The following is a 16714-nucleotide window of genomic DNA, read 5'->3' as shown; positions in this document are numbered from 1 at the left end:
TCGTTTTTGCACCATCAGTTCACGTCAAATCGTTCAGCGAACCGTTTTAGGGCTTCTACTCCGGAAAACGAGTTAGCCCACTGCTGATTCGTTGGGCCTCGTTCCGGAACTGCAGCCCACCAAAGTAGTCGGTCCATCTCAGACAAACTAATAAGCGGATAAGAAATCATCCCAGGCTCCCACCGCCTCCTCCCCTCCCCAACCTTTTGTGTGTACCCCCGCGCCGTCTCCCTCCTACCACCGCCGCCGCTGACCACAATCTCGAACAAAGGCGCCTCCCCAGAACTCGATCTTGAGCAGCGGCGTCCACCGAAACACGTACGTCCCTAGACGTTCGCCTACCTCGCGCAGCAAATTGTAGGTGCAGCACACTGCAAGCCCAGCCCCCTCTGTGGCGGCAACAAGTCTGGTGAACTGCCAAACCTGAGGCACCAAGCCCGTGACAACTTCGCCCGCCAGGTACGTCTGTAAATCCCCCTCAGTTTCACCATAGCTATCTCCTATGTGGAGATTTGACATCGGATTTTTGGGCTGGTTAAGCGGACGATGTGCAATTTGGCGTGTGTTGTGCACTCAATATCGCCGGAAGAGCCATGGAGCAGCCGTGGCGGATGACGTGGGAGCGGATCGGGCGGCCGTAACGGTCTTCTTCGTTACCAATAATGCCAGCCTGCCTGGAGAGTCGCGGCGCATTAGCACGCGCACCTCGACTGCTCGAAGAATCCTGGGAAAATGTCCATGTGATCGACGACTACTTCAAGGTCCATGCCTCTGGATCCGGTTGATTTTCTTGCATATGTTGTGTCATACTTTCTTTACAAGAATGTCGAAGCTTTATCATTTTTCAGCGTTCACGATGTTATCCATTTAAATGGATTTTCATCTACTCATTTGGCTAGGACTGCTCCTGGGTTCTAATTGTGCACTGAGTAATGATTGGAATTTATCTCTTGTTTAGGCATCCTTTCTCCATCACTTCAGCTCCTGGAGAAAACTACAACTACATCAGTGGTAATATACAGACCATGGTGGGAGGTTGCATACAGATTGCACAATACTTCTAATGTTGTTCAGTTGAAACCGATCCACATTTTTAGTTGGAAAATGTTTGTATGCAGAACGGCTGTATTTTAACTTATGTACAACCTCTGGAAAATACATGTTATGCAATCAATCTAAATGATTAGATGTAAATTGTTGTTTCAACGGCTGGTTTAGAAATTCATTCGTATTTATTTTTGTTCATTGGGAAGCTAATTAATGTAAATTTTGACTGAACTATAGCATCTGAAGATACGCATCTGACATTACTATTGCATTTGAAGTTGGAGTATTTCTTTCATGCTACAGGTTAGTAAGAATATGATGTCGAGAAGGTAAATACTTATTCACTTAATCTCTGAGTGCTTCGAGCTTTGACCAGTGTACAAAGTTCTGCAATATTCTTGAATTGTTGGTGGATCTAGAATCTTGCCTGTTCTTGGCAGTATCAGCGGCTCTCTGCCCTACTTTGCTTTTAAATTTAGAAAAAAAAATCATTTGTTTGTAAACGCTGTTCGTGCTAACATTTGTCTTGCCTTGATCTTTTCGATGCCGTACATTCAAGTGTCTGAATTCATGGTACTACCTTTTGCCATTATATGTTGGGTGTTCATGTTGTTCCTTTGATAATCTAGGTCGTGTGCGAAATTGGGCAACTCAGTCTAGGGAAAGAGAAGGCCGTCGAAGAAGAGTTGCACGTAATTAAGCGTGTATGCAATGGGTCAATGGGACAGTTGTTTTCAGTTTGTACACATTTAAAAGATAGTTGGCTGATACCTTTAGTCGTTATATTACATGTGTTGCTTCTGTTTGCTAGGGCACATATGTCGTCATATTTTCTGGATTAGATTGATCACCATATTGTTCTTACATTTTTTTCTTGGCTATTCTTCGAGATTTGTGCTTGCCTTTAGTTCTTGTTTTTTGCTTGAAATTCTAGCCTGCCCAACATCTAAGTTGACACCGTATATTTAGATGCCATAGTGCTTCCATGGTGTGCATTGCTGATCATGTATAAAGAAGAATTTAAGTTACTCATTTTTCTCCTATGATTGAATCGTTTGAAATTTTGGTGCAAGTTTTTTATTAAATGCTATATTTACAATTGAAAATCGTTATGTTCTATGTTCGTTAGACAGTGGACCTCTTTTGATATCATTTTTTTGGTTAGACAGGTAGCTCACCAGAAAAGGGGTGAGAGAACAATGTCATTTATTGGAAGGAGATACGAGAAATTTCTATTACATGACTTTTTTTCTGGAATGCTGAGACTACTACAGGTAAATAGAAATGATGTAGGAATATGTAAGAAATTTTATACTCCCATTGTTGTTTTGAACAGTTTGGTATCACAGAGTGTAGTTGATTTTAATATTAACTATCTTTCTTATTGAGATAGTGAATATCACCTGTCAGAGTTTTAATTGTATTGAGATATTTATACAGTGCTTCACTTAGCTATTTAAATATTCGAGGTGCATTGTTATCCATCAGTTTGTGTCTTTTTTACTTACTGCGAGCCTGCAAGGTATATGTCTCTTTATTTCTAGAAGTTTGATCTGGTTTTTGTGTTGGGCTGTGTAATGCCCGTGCCTGCCATTTTGTGGTGTCTGCAGTTATGGGGGAGAAGTAAATAGTTTCATTTGTCTTGCTTCTTCCCTAAATGTACAAAAGTTATGCACTCTCTCGAAAATCAATCATATTACAAATTTTTGGTCTATTGTTCCTTGCATTTTTTGTTCCTGATTTGTCGTGTAACAGTTTCACATGCTGAAGCTTTTGGTGGTTTACAAAATCTGTGCACATCATGTGTCTGATATTTTGTCTTGACTAAAATGCATGACATTTTATTTCTCACAACACTTTCATACCAATATTTACTCAGCTATCCCGTGTAGTTATTTCCTGAACTCCTTATAAGGGCTTTCAGCTTCTTGCTTTGGGAAATAGCTTTTGAACTCAATATGAACATACAAGGAAGTGTCATACATCATTCATTCACCAATGAATGTATTCCATCAATTAAGAAGTATGATGATACCTGCAAGATAGACAATAACACTCATATTCTCTGAAACTTCAAGGGACCCTTGAGTTTAAATATTCCAAACATATTCCAATTAGATGTCCTGAACATAGTCTATATGGTTTGCTTTCATTATCATGCCCAAAATCCCATAGATAATATTTTGAATATGAGTATGGATAGTCTTTTTTGTAGTAGATTTTTTGTGAAGCTTGTTTATGCTATTTTTCATTTTTTTTTTGGCTTAGTTTGCCTAGCTAAGCATTTTTTGTTAGATCTAGCAGTAGACCTGTGTCATTTAACTGACATGATGTGCATGTTTTGTTAGTCATTATGGTAAATATTTGAATTGTACAATTTCTCTTTGATTTGTTGTGGGAACTTTGATTTCTAGGTGGGAAAACCGTGATATACACTTGAACAACTTGAAGTAGTGTTGCGGAACCGGAAGAGCAGAAGATAGAAGACATAGTTACTATGTCCTTGTTGCATCCTTTTGTTTATCTCTCGTACTCCAATACTTGGAGTAAAGGATCACATGCTCTAAATTTTTTTAACAAGTGTAATTTAGGTACTTATTTTGTATGTTCGCCGTAATTCTCAAATATGACAAATTGTAATATGTATGTGTTTGTACTGGGCTCAAATTGGGTAAAGTAGTAATCAAAAGTTGATGTATAAAGTATAATTTGTAATGTTTAAGGTTGGAAAATATAGTTGTCTGTCCTATGCTAACTAATTTGTAGTTAAATTCATCAGTTGTGATGCAGGTCATAAGCTATGACATAAATATTTGATATCATCTCACATAGATGATATAACTATCAAAATATTATTAAAATGGACGGGCGCTGCAACGCGCGCTATCATGATCTAGTACTAACATAATTTCCATAAAGTACTGCTATCACATAAGAAAACAAAAGATCTAGATGATGACCCAAGAAACAACTTCCATGTATATAATAACAATCTATTGACCATATGGCGGCTTTTGCATCACCCTATCAAAATCATATGCCTTCAAACACGAGAGAAGAATGTCAACACGTGCTTCAACATGATCCAAGATCCTCTTGATGATCTTATGGACATCTGCATCAGCCGAATTGGAATCAAAGTTGTCAGCCACTAGCTTATGCTGAAAAAGAAACATCAGTGTTGACGTCGTCGATCTTAGGAGTCCCCACATTTCATTACTTGCAAGACCAAGATGATCAAATTCCCTTTACTTCATAAGAATGTCTGGATCGGCGGCACGATCGAAATCTTTGCTAGTACCCTCCTTTGGCCGAATTCAAATTTGCATCGGACCTTGGTGCCCATGCCTTTGGTATATGCGGGTAATTTTTTGCCAACATGTCGTGCATTGCACATAGCGTCCCTATCGTACAGGGGTACTTCTACATATCTTCTTCCAAATATAATTTAATTTATTTCGGTTTGGATTCAATTTGTTTCAAAATTGTCTGGTATAGCATTTGTATTGGTAGGAGATGCAGCTTTGAATTTTAATCATTGTTTCTAGGTGCCACACTTGCAGGATACAGTCAAGGATTTTATCCAATGTTTCATGTCTAGAAATATCCTTTTCGTAATGGTGGTTGAGACCGCCAGCCTCTGCATCAAAATGATGCACATGGATTTTTTTTAGTATGGTATTCAACAAAATCTGATAAGATGCAAAAATCAAACCTTGGACAAATATGACAGATGCTCACTTGGGTAGAAAGCCAATCAAACTGATACAAATTACATTGCAGAGTCCTTGCATGTTAAGCTATATATTGCCAAACACCACATATATTAAGGGATACATATTAATTTCGATACTACAACTTTTATGATAGAAGATTTGTAACTACAAACGTTGTGGGCTGTGGCTGCCCTCCTCAATCTACTCACTTGTCTCATCGGCAACCGTCTCCACCTCTCTACATGCACATATGGGTACACCTTCTTCACACCCGAAGAAGATTACGAGTTTCCTGTCATGCTCCCCCACTTGTAGTAGGTGTGCTCCTTTTTCAGAGATGAATTCTCTTTTAGGATGGAGATGTTCTCCTTTTTCAGAGATGAGTTTTCTTTTAGGATGGAGATGTTCTCCTTCGATAGAGATGAGTTCTCCTTTGATAGAGATGAGTGCTCATTCAAGAGTACGGCATACTCATTCCATAGCTTCACAACACGGTTTACCAGATGTGCGTTCACATCTCGGAGCTTGGACGCATGGTCAATCAACTCGCGCGACTCATCCGGGAGCGACCGCCGGATTACTTGCATAGACGCTTCATGTTGTCGTCCTTCATTAGATGGTAGATTCACGGAAGCGACCCTGTGTGACACATGATATTATACTAATAAAGTGCAAGAGTGTAACTTCAATAGTAATATAGTACTCCGAAAGTTTGCAGGACTTAAACTTCAATACTCCTAGTAATATGTACAAGACTAACTTCAATAGTAATTGTAATATGTATAAATTTCAATTGCAATACTGTAGTAATATGAGTACTCGGGAGCTTGGAGCAATAAAGTTTCAAACTAAGAACGAAACATGAACTAATAAAGTTTGCCCTATGCATCAATCGATGGAGAGGCTGGATCTCCAGTTCGAAAGGGGGGGAAAAGACTGCAGTGAAGTTTGAAGTTTGCATTGAAGTTCGAATGTGGTAATGCAGCTACTCAGTGAGTAATATCTGGGTCTTTCTTAATAAGAACACATTTTATCTGTTTGGCAGGAGAGTATTGGACAGGATCAGAGTCGCGGGGATCCTCAGGAAACACTTCCACGCACGTCGGGTGGACGTGGAACCGCAACACCTCTGCTCTCGCGTTTCTGTCGTTGCACATACGTGCTCCGATTGTCGCTTCTCCTTCCGGGCCTCCACCCCGTTCTAGCATGGATCAGGCTGAGGGATTGATTCCAATGCAAAATTACAAGTCCCGAGGCCTCGTCGGCATGGATTACGTGAATAGAAATTGGACGCTTCACTAATAAGGCCCGAGGAACCCCTCAAAAAATAAAACTAATAATGCCCCGGGCCAGGCTATCTCTCGGGTTGTCACGATCCGCCGCAAATACTCACGCCAAAACATGGTGAATGAAGTATTTTGCACCAAATCCCCTCCAAATAATACTCGGTAGGGGGCTAAGTAGTTTTAAACCAATGATTAAACTACATGAACCACTGACCTCGAAGCTCTTCTCCTTGGAGAGGACCGACTTCCCGGCGACGGTGAGGTTGTCTTGCAGCTGCAGCACGACTGTCACGTCTGAGCCCACGAAGAGGTCGTTGATCCGCTGCCGCATGATGGGCACATCAGACTCAACAGCGAGGCCGCCATGCGCCTGCTGCAGCTCTGTCGTGGGGGCGTGCGAGTTGGCGGCGAGGTCCCGTAGTTGCTTCGCTGGGGATTACGATGGTGGGCCGCACACCTAACGGGCCCCCTAGTCCACTCGTGGGATTCATCGCCGGAAGATGGGGGTGCGGAGGGGAGGCGCTAATACGGAGGTTGTGGATGGTACAGGCCGCCGACGAGCACCTGTACAGGTTGGGGCTATAGGATTTTGAAGATGAATGGGGAGAGGCGGCAGGAGCCTATAAATCGAGAGGAGTAGCGAGAATTCCTGCCACGGGATTCAAATTTACCCCAACTGCAATTCATACAAGGGGTTGAAATTTTCAAGTTATTTTAACTAGGGAGTAGGGATCACACCGAAGGAGACGAAGCGAGAGCAGTCACGGGGCCCCTCTTATTTATGGTGTCTGACCTTTTTAGGGTGATGTTGACTGTTGTGCAGGGTTTGTCAATGCGCAGGAGGTGCGAGCGAGCGAGGCCGACAATGAGAGAGAGATTTTTTCGAGAGAGAGAGGGACAACCGAAGGATCCTGAAGGACCTAGAATTCCACTACGCATTAGAGCACGGTTTATAACAGGACACGAAATAAACAGGAAATTACATCTAACTCCCTAACTTGAGAGAGTGTGTTTTTTTTGCGAAAGAGAGAGAGAGTCTTGAGGCGTCTTCTCTTGACAAAGAAGATGGCTGGCATTTTGCCTACCTACCGCAGGTGACTTGTGCTCACTGAAGTGTGGGACCTCACGCATGGGAACCACACGTAAGTGACAGACCTGTCGGTGTCATAACTAAGGTGCTTATTATACTGTATTAGTACAAAGTTTCCTATGGTTCAAAAAAGGCATTCAAAAGGCATGGATTGTTCATCATTTTCTACATAGCTAGGGAAAATACCATACTGCCATACTAGTGTTTTAGAAAATAGCCCTTCAAATAGTTTGGCAACATGTTGGACTTCGTCCAGCTTAATTTCTCCCCACATGTGAGCTTGATACCAGTACTACACAAGAACCATGTCAAACTTTTTAATTAGGGCCCAAGTTTATGTATATATTTGCAACTTTTCACTCACGCATCAAAACTTTGCAAAATATGTGCATTTTGGGTTGTCGCACATATAAATGTGCCTTGACTTGTCTACCACCAATCCAATTTTCATTTGTGGGGAAACATGTGACAAGATACATCATGCCGAAGTTTTGTACTAGGACATGGACACGCTCAAACTAAACACGGTAATAGGCGATACAACATCGCACACATAAATAGACGACATGTATAGAATCATACATTTTTTGAACACAGAAAAGTCCCGAAGGACCTGGCGGCACTGCTTTTATATTATGACGGTGGGATTACAGATTGCAAGGAGAAATCTCTAAGTAAAAGGAAACTACAGAAAAGACATCCAAAAGTACAAAAAGAACCCTAGATCTAGAAAAGGAAACTCCATCCGATCCTTCTCCAACGAGCTCAGATTTTAGCCTCGAAGCGCGATCATCTTCTCCATCGAGACCGGCAAGACCATCCACCTACCGTCTTGTTGGCTTATGCTCGCACGTCCGCTCGTGTTGCAAGTATTCGAGCAAGTCGCCGCTCATGTCGCAACCATCGTTGCTGCAATCTACCTTAAACAGGGAGGGATATCTATTAATCGAACTGCTTCCTCCTACGTCTTCGAGGATGTCGTCGCATCTCGGGCACGCGAGACTGGGCAGGTTTCTTACGCAGTTTCCGCATGTAAGGTGCCCTCGCCCATCCCTGCGAACGCACTGCTTAATACAAGGAAATTAACATGACCGTTGGCCAAAAGAAAAATACAGTTGGGTGGAACCTAACGAAGAAAGTACTAACCTGGTATAGTGGACGCCGTGCTATTTGAAAGCACAAACCGCAGGTGAACGATATTCTCGCCCCATTCGGTTGGAGAAAACATCCACTGGTAAACTCCATGACTTCAGACGAGAGACTTTCACCTTGCAACACGCCCTGGCATCCCGGGCATGCGCGACCGGACAATATCCTAGAGCAGCTGCCGCATACCAACTTCTGGCACCCACGGCACTGCTTAATACAAGGAAATTAACACGACTGTTGGCCCAAATTAAAATACATCTGGATGAACCTAGTGAAGAAAGTACTAACCGACGATATTGCAGGAGGTTGTATGGGTTGAGAGCACACTCTGCAGCTGAACAGTCTTCTCAATTTAGCAAAGTCGACAGAAACTCTAATGCTACCAGGGGGAACCTCCATGCCCAACGATTCTAAATAGAGGATGGGAAGGAGATAGGGATAGAGGGTTGTAGTCTTCGACTTGTATATAATATATAGGCGAGGGAATTGCAGATTCCACCACCTCCTACTTCGTACCTACTCCACTTCATAATTTATCTTGGAAAACCCGCATGTACACTTATTTGTGGACGGAGGGATTATGTTGCACAAAAAACCTTCTTTATCAACTTGAATATGCTTACTATATGACATAAGAAGACTATGTACTTTGGTTTTCAATTTTTCTGATTTTTTTAGTTTTTTGCCCATTTGAATCTTGGTCAAATCCTAGGTTTGACCATGATCTAAACATGTTTATAACATGAAATGAAAAGTAAGCATGGATCCTTCTTAGTCACTCTAAAATGAAGCTTTTGGGATGTTCTTGAAATTTCCATGTTTGAAACCCAAAACGACTTCTCTTCATGCTAGACTTCATAAGATCGATCGAGTTTAGGGTTAGGGGGTAGATACATGATTTGTATGGTTTGAATATGTCCAACCCTTGTTAATTTATCAACTATATGACATAAGAAGACTATATGCTTTTGTTTTTCATTTTTCTAATTTTTTTTTGAATTTTATGCACATTTGAATCTTTTGGTCAAATCCTAGGTTCGACAAAGATTTAAACAAGTTTAAAATATGACAATGAAAAGGTAAGCATGGATCCTTCTTAGTCACTCTAAAATGAAGCTTTTGGGATGTTCTTGAAATTTCCATTTTCGAAACCCAAAACAACTTCGCTTCATGCTAGACTTCATAAGATCGACCGAGTTTAGGGTTAGGGGTAGATACATGATTTGTATGGTTTGAATATGTCCAAACCTTGTTAATTTATCAACTTGAATGCTTACTATATGACATACGAAGACTATATGCTTTGGTTTTCATTTTTCTGGTTTTTTATGAATTTTATGCCCATTTGAATCTTTTGGTGAAATCCTAGGTTTGACAAAGATTTAAACAAGTTTAAAATATGAAAATGAAAAGGTAAGCATGGATCCTTCTTAGTCACTCTAAAATAAAGCTTTTGGGAGGTTCTTGAAATTTCCATGTTTGAAACCCAAAACCACATCTCTTCATGATTGACTTCATTAGACAGAGTTTAGGGTTAGGGGTAGATATATACATGAGTTGTCTGGTTTTAATATGTCTAGACCTTGTTTATCAACTTTAATGCTTACTATATATATGACATAAGAATGCTATGTGCTTTGGTTTTTCATTCTTTTCTGAATTTGTATGACCATTTGAATCTTGGTCAAATCCTAGGCGGTTTGACCAAGATTTAAACAAGTTTAAAACATGAAAATGAAAAGGGAAGTTTGTATCCTTATTAGTAACTCTAAAATGAAGCTTTTGGGATGTTCTTGAAATTTCCATGTTTGAAACCCAAAACGACTTCTCTTCATGCTAGACTTCATAAGATCGACAGGGGTAGATACATGATTTGTCTGGTTTGGATATATATATCTAGACCTTGTTTATCAACTTTAATGCTTACGATATGACATAAGAAGACTATGTGATTTGGTTTTTCATTTTTTCTGATTTTTTTGAATTTTGTGCCCACCCATTTGTATCTTGGTCAAATCCTAGGTTTGGTAATAAACAAGTTTAAAATATGAAATGCAAAGGTAAGCATGGATCCTTCTTAGTCACTCTAAAATAAAGCTTTTGGGAGGTTCTTGAAATTTCCATGTTTGAAACCCAAAACCACTTCTCTTCATGATTGACTTCATAAGATAGAGTTTAGGGTTAGGGGTAGATATATACATGAGTTGTCTAGTTTGAATATGTCTAGACCTTGTTTATCAACTTTAATGCTTACTATATATATGACATAAGAATGCTATGTGCATTGGTTTTTCATTCTTTTGATTTTTTTCTGAATTTTTATGCCCATTTGAATCTTTGTCAAATCCTAGGCGGTTTTACCAAGATTTAAACAAGTTTAAAACATGAAAATGAAAAGGGAAGTTTGTATCCTTCTTAGTCACTCTAAAATGAAGCTTTTGGGATGTTCTTGAAATTTCCATGTTTGAAACCCAAAACGACTTCTCTTCATGCTAGACTTCATAAGATCGACAGGGGTAGATACATGATTTTTATGGTTTGGGTATATCTAGACCTTGTTTATCAACGTGAATCCTTACGATATGACATAAGAAGACTATGTGATTTGGTTTTTCATTTTTCTATTTTTTTTGAATTTTGTGCCCACCCATTTGTATCTTGGTCAAATCCTAGGTTTGATAATGATTTAAACAAGTTTAAAACATGAAAATGAAAAGGGAAGCATGGATCCTTCTTAGTCACTCTAAAATGAAGCTTTTGGGAGGTTTTTGAAATTTCCATGTTTGAAACCCAAAACCACTTCTCTTCATGCTTGACTTCATAAGACAGAGTTTAGGGTTAGGGGTTAGATACATGATTTGTATGGTTTGAATATGTCTAGACCTTGTTTATCAACTTTAATGCTTACTATATGACATAAGAAGACTATGTGATTTGGTTTTTCATTTTTCCGTTTTTATTTTATTTTTCTGCCCATTTGAATCTTGTTGGTCAAATCCTAGGTTTCACCAAGATTTAGACAAGTTTAACACATGGAAACGAATAAGTAAGCCTGGATCCTACTTAGTCACTCCAAAATGTACCAATTGATAGATGTGTTAACTTTGCTTCATGGAAAAAATAATGTCATGTAAATGAGTTAACTTGGATTTCCTAGCCTTGAATCCATAGGAAACTTTGTTCTAATGCACTATAATAATCAACCGAGTTTTTACACCAACAGGTTTGTCACTTACGTGTGGTGCCCACGCGTGAGGTCCCACACTTCAGTGAGCACAAGTCACGTGCAATAATAGGTACGCAAACTCCTAGCCATCTTCTTTGTCAAGAGAAGACGCATCAGGATGCGTATTGGAAGTCTCTGGGTCCTTCAGGATCCTTCGGTTGTCCCTCTCACACAAAAAAAAACAAATCTCTCCCATTCTCGGCCTCGCTCGACTCGCTCGCTCGCTCTCTCGCTCGCACCTCCTCCTGCTCACTGACAAACCCTGCACAATAGTCAACATCATCACCCGAAAAAGGGGAGACACCATAATGCTCTCCCTTCTTCTGTTCTTCCGAGTGATCCCTCTTCCTCCGAGTTTCACTAGCTACATGGGCAAACACACATGTGCTGCATAGTAATAATAAAAAGGTAGAAAAATCGATATACGAATCTATAATTAAATAGGTTAAACTAGGGTTTTGCCCAGTACTACAGATCAAGGTTCAAAAAAATCCAACTACGGGGTTCGAACAACACGATTCTAATCCAAGAATTTTTTCTACCTCATCCAAATGGCCTCAAACTATAGGGTTAGCATCTATCTAGTGCAGTATGTGTGAAAATGTATGCACTATGTGTGCTATAACTTGTATGTCTTTCAAATTTGAACCAAATTTGAGTAAGTTTGAAGTGTTTGAAAAAGGGGCTTTTGGCTTAAACGTTTGAAACCCAAAACGACTTATCTTCATGCTAGACTTCATAAGACCGAGTTTAGGGTTAGGGGGTAGATACATGATTTGTCTGGTTTGAATATGTCCAAACCTTGTTTATCAACTTCAATATGCTTACTATATGACATAAGAAGACTATGTACTTTGGTTTTCATTTTTCTGATTTTTTTAATTTTATGCCCATTTGAATCTTTGTCAAATCCTAGGGTTGACCATGATTTAAACAAGTTAATAACATGAAATGAAAAGGTAAGCATGGATCCTTCTTAGTCACTCTAAAATGAAGCTTTTGGGATGTGTGTCCTTGAAATTTCCATGTTTGAAACCCAAAACGACTTCTCTTCATGCTAGACTTCATAAGATCGACCGAGTTTAGGGTTAGGGGTAGATACATGATTTGTATGGCTTCAATATGTCCAAACCTTGTTAATTTATCAACTTGAATGCTTGCTATATGACATACGAAGACTATATGCTTTGGTTTTTCATTTTTATGATTTTTTATGAATTTTATGCCCATTTGAATCTTTTGGTCAATCCTAGGTTTGACAAAGATTTAAACAAGATCAAAATATGAAAATGAAAAGGTAAGCATGGATCCTTCTTAGTCACTCTAAAATAAAGCTTTTGGGAGGTTCTTGAAATTTCCATGTTTGAAACCCAAAACCACTTCTCTTCATGATTGACTTCATAAGACAGAGTTTAGGGTTAGGGGTAGATATATACATGAGTTGTCTGGTTTGAATATGTCTAGACCTTGTTTATCAACTTTAATGCTTACTATATATATGACATAAGAATGCAATGTGCATTGGTTTTTGATTTTTTCCTTAATTTGTATGCCCATTTGCATCTTGGTCAAATCCTAGGCGGTTTTACCAAGATTTAAACAAGTTTAAAACATGCAAATGAAAAGGGAAGTTTGTATCCTTATTATAGTCACTCTAAAATGAAGCTTTTGGGAAGTTCTTGAAATTTCCATGTTTGAAACCCAAAACGACTTATCTTCATGCTAGACTTCATAAGATCGATAGGGGTAGATACATGATTTGTCTGGTTTGGATATATCTAGACCTTGTTTATCAACTTTAATGCTTACGATATGACAGATAAGAAGACTATGTGATTTGGTTTTTCATTTTTTATGATTTTTTTGAGTTTTGTGCCCACCCATTTGTACCTTTGTCAAATCCTAGGTTTGATAATGATTTAAACAAGTTTAAAATATGAAATGCAAAGGTAAGCATGGATCCTTCTTAGTCACTCTAAAATGGAGCTTTTGGGAGGTTTTTGAAATTTCCATGTTTGAAACCCAAAACCACTTCTCTTCAAGCTTGACTTCATAAGACCGAATTTAGGGTTAGGGGGTAGATACATGATTTGTATGGTTTGAATATGTCCAAACATTGTTAATTCATCAACTTGAATGCTTACTATATGACATAAGAAGACTATATGCTTTTGTTTTTCTTTTTTTTTTGCATTTTATGCCCATTTGAATCTTTTGGTCAAATCCTAGGTTTGACAAAGATTTAAACAAGTCTAAAATATGAAAATGAAAAGGTAAGCATGGATCCTTCTTAGTCACTCTAAAATAAAGCTTTTGGGAGGTTCTTGAAATTTCCATGTTTGAAACCCAAAACCACTTCTCTTCATGATTGACTTCATAAGACAGAGTTTAGGGTTAGGGGTAGATATATACATGAGTTGTCTAGTTTGAATATGTCTAGACCTTGTTTATCAACTTTAATGCTTACTATATATATGACATAAGAATGCTATGTGCATTGGTTTTTCATTCTTTTGATTTTTTTCTGAATTTGTATGCCCATTTCAATCTTGGTCAAATCCTATGTGGTTTGACCAAGATTTAAACAAGTTTAAAACATGAAAATGGAAAGGGAAGTTTGTATCCTTCTTAGTCACTCTAAAATGAAGCTTTTGGGATGATGTTCTTGAAATTTCCATGTTTGAAACCCAAAACGACTTCTCTTCGTGCTAGACTTCAACAGGGGTTGATACATGATTTGTATGGTTTGGGTATATCTAGACCTTGTTTATCAACTTGAATGCTTACGATATGACATAAGAAGACTATGTGATTTGGTTTTCATTTTTCTGTTTTTTTTTTAATTTTGTGCCCAACCATTTGTATCTTGGTCAAATCCTAAGGTTTGATAATGATTTTAACAAGTTTAAAATATGAAATGCAAAACTAAGCATGGATCCTTCTTAGTCACTCTAAAATGAAGCTTTTGAGAGGTTTTTGAAATTTCCATGTTTGAAACCCAAAACCACTTCTCTTCATGCTTGATTTCATAAGACAGAGTTTAGGGTTAGGGGTTAGATACATGATTTGTATGGTTTGAATATGTCCAAACCTTGTTTATCAACTTCAATATGCTTACTATATGACATAAGAAGACTATGTACTTTGGTTTTCATTTTTCTGATTTTTTAAGTTTTCTGCCCATTTGAATCTTGGTCAAATCCTAGGGTTGACTATGATTTAAACAAGTTTATAACACTGAAATGAAAAGGTAAGCATGGATCCTTCTTAGTCACTCTAAAATGAAGCTTTTGGGATGTGTGTCCTTGAAATTTCCATGTTTGAAACCCAAAACGACTTCTCTTCATGCTAGACTTCATAAGATCGACCGAGTTTAGGGTTAGGGGTAGATACATGATTTGTATGGCTTTAATATGTCCAAACCTTGTTAATTTATCAACTTGAATGCTTGCTATATGACATACAAAGACTATATGCTTTGGTTTTTCATTTTTATGATTTTTTATGAATTTTATGCCCATTTGAATCTTTTGGTCAATCCTAGGTTTGACAAAGATTTAAACAAGTTCAAAATATGAAAATGAAAAGGTAAGCATGGATCCTTCTTAGTCACTCTAAAATAAAGCTTTTGGGAGGTTCTTGAAATTTCCATGTTTGAAACCCAAAACCACTTCTCTTCATGATTGACTTCATAAGACAGAGTTTAGGGCCGGTTAGGGGTAGATATATATACATGAGTTGTCTGGTTTGAATATGTCTAGACCTTGTTTATCAACTTTAATGCTTACTATATATATGACATAAGAATGCTAAGTGCATTGGTTTTTGATTTTTTCCTGAATTTGTATGCCCATTTGATTCTTGGTCAAATCCTAGGCGGTTTGACCAAGATTTAAACAAGTTTAAAACATGAAAATGAAAAGGGAAGTTTGTATCCTTATTATAGTCACTCTAAAATGAAGCTTTTGGGATGTTCTTGAAATTTCCATGTTTGAAACCCAAAATGACTTCTCTTCATGCTAGACTTCATAAGATCGACAGGGGTAGATACATGATTTGTCTGGTTTGGATATATCTAGACCTTGATTATCAACGTGAATCCTCACGATATGACATAAGAAGACTATGTGATTTGGTTTTTCATTTTTCTGTTTTTTTTAATTTTGTGCCCACCCATTTGTATCTTGGTCAAATCCTAGGTTTGATAATGATTTAAAAAAGTTTAAAACATGAAAATGAAAAGGGAAGCATGTATCCTTCTTAGTCACTCTAAAATGAAGCTTTTGGGAGGTTTTTGAAATTTCCATGTTTGAAACCCAAAACCACTTCTCTTCATGCTTGACTTCATAAGACAGAGTTTAGGGTTAGGGGTTAGATACATGATTTGTATGGTTTGAATATGTCTAGACCTTGTTTATCAACTTTAATGCTTACTATATGACATAAGAAGACTATGTGATTTGGTTTTTCATTTTTCCGTTTTTATTTTATTTTTCTGCCCATTTGAATCTTGTTTGTCAAATCCTAGGTTTGACCAAGATTTAGACAAGTTTAACACGTGAAAACGAATAAGTAAGCCTGGATCCTTCTTAGTCACTCCAAAATGTACCAATTGATAGATGTGTTAACTTTGCTTCATGGAAAAAATAATGTCATGTAAATGAGTTAACTTGGATTTCCTAGCCTTGAATCCATAGGAAACTTTGTTCTAATGCACTATAATAATCAACCAAGTTTTTACACCAACAGGTCTGTCACTTACGTGTGGTGCCCACGCGTGAGGTCCCACACTTCAGTGAGCACAAGTCACGTGCAATAATAGGTACGCAAACTCCCAGCCATCTTCTTTGTCAAGAGAAGACGCATCAGGATGCGTATTGGAAGTCTCTGGGTCCTTCAGGATCCTTCGGTTGTCCCTCTCACACACAAAAAAATCTCTCTCATTCTCGGCCTCGCTCGACTCGCTCGCTCGCTCTCTCGCTCGCACCTCCTCCTGCTCACTGACAAACCCTGCACAATAGTCAACATCGTCACCCGAAAAAGGGGAGACACCATAATGCTCTCCCTTCTTATGTCCTTCCGAGTGATCCCTCTTCCTCCGAGTTTCACTAGCTAGACGGGCAAACACACATGTGCTGCATAGTAATAATAAAAAGGTAGAAAAATTGATATACGAATCTATAATTAAATAGGTTAAACT

General features: G+C 38.5%; 1 long non-coding RNA gene across 2 annotated transcripts; it reads left to right on the top strand.

The window, feature by feature from the left end:
- Window positions 1–398: 398 nt before the first annotated feature.
- LOC124678098 lies at window positions 399–3661 on the top strand. Of its 2 annotated transcripts, none has more exons than XR_006994331.1 (3): window positions 399–459; window positions 541–761; window positions 959–3661. It is a non-coding gene; the product is annotated as an uncharacterized LOC124678098 (long non-coding RNA). The 2 variants fall into 2 exon arrangements; XR_006994332.1 differs by having other exon boundaries at window positions 541–2321; window positions 3462–3661.
- The last annotated feature ends 13053 nt before the right edge of the window (window positions 3662–16714 follow it).

This window comes from Lolium rigidum, chromosome 7 (genome assembly GCF_022539505.1).
Source record: "Lolium rigidum isolate FL_2022 chromosome 7, APGP_CSIRO_Lrig_0.1, whole genome shotgun sequence".
NCBI classification, from domain to species: domain Eukaryota; kingdom Viridiplantae; phylum Streptophyta; class Magnoliopsida; order Poales; family Poaceae; genus Lolium; species Lolium rigidum.
This window is presented reverse-complemented; position numbering and strand designations above follow the sequence as displayed.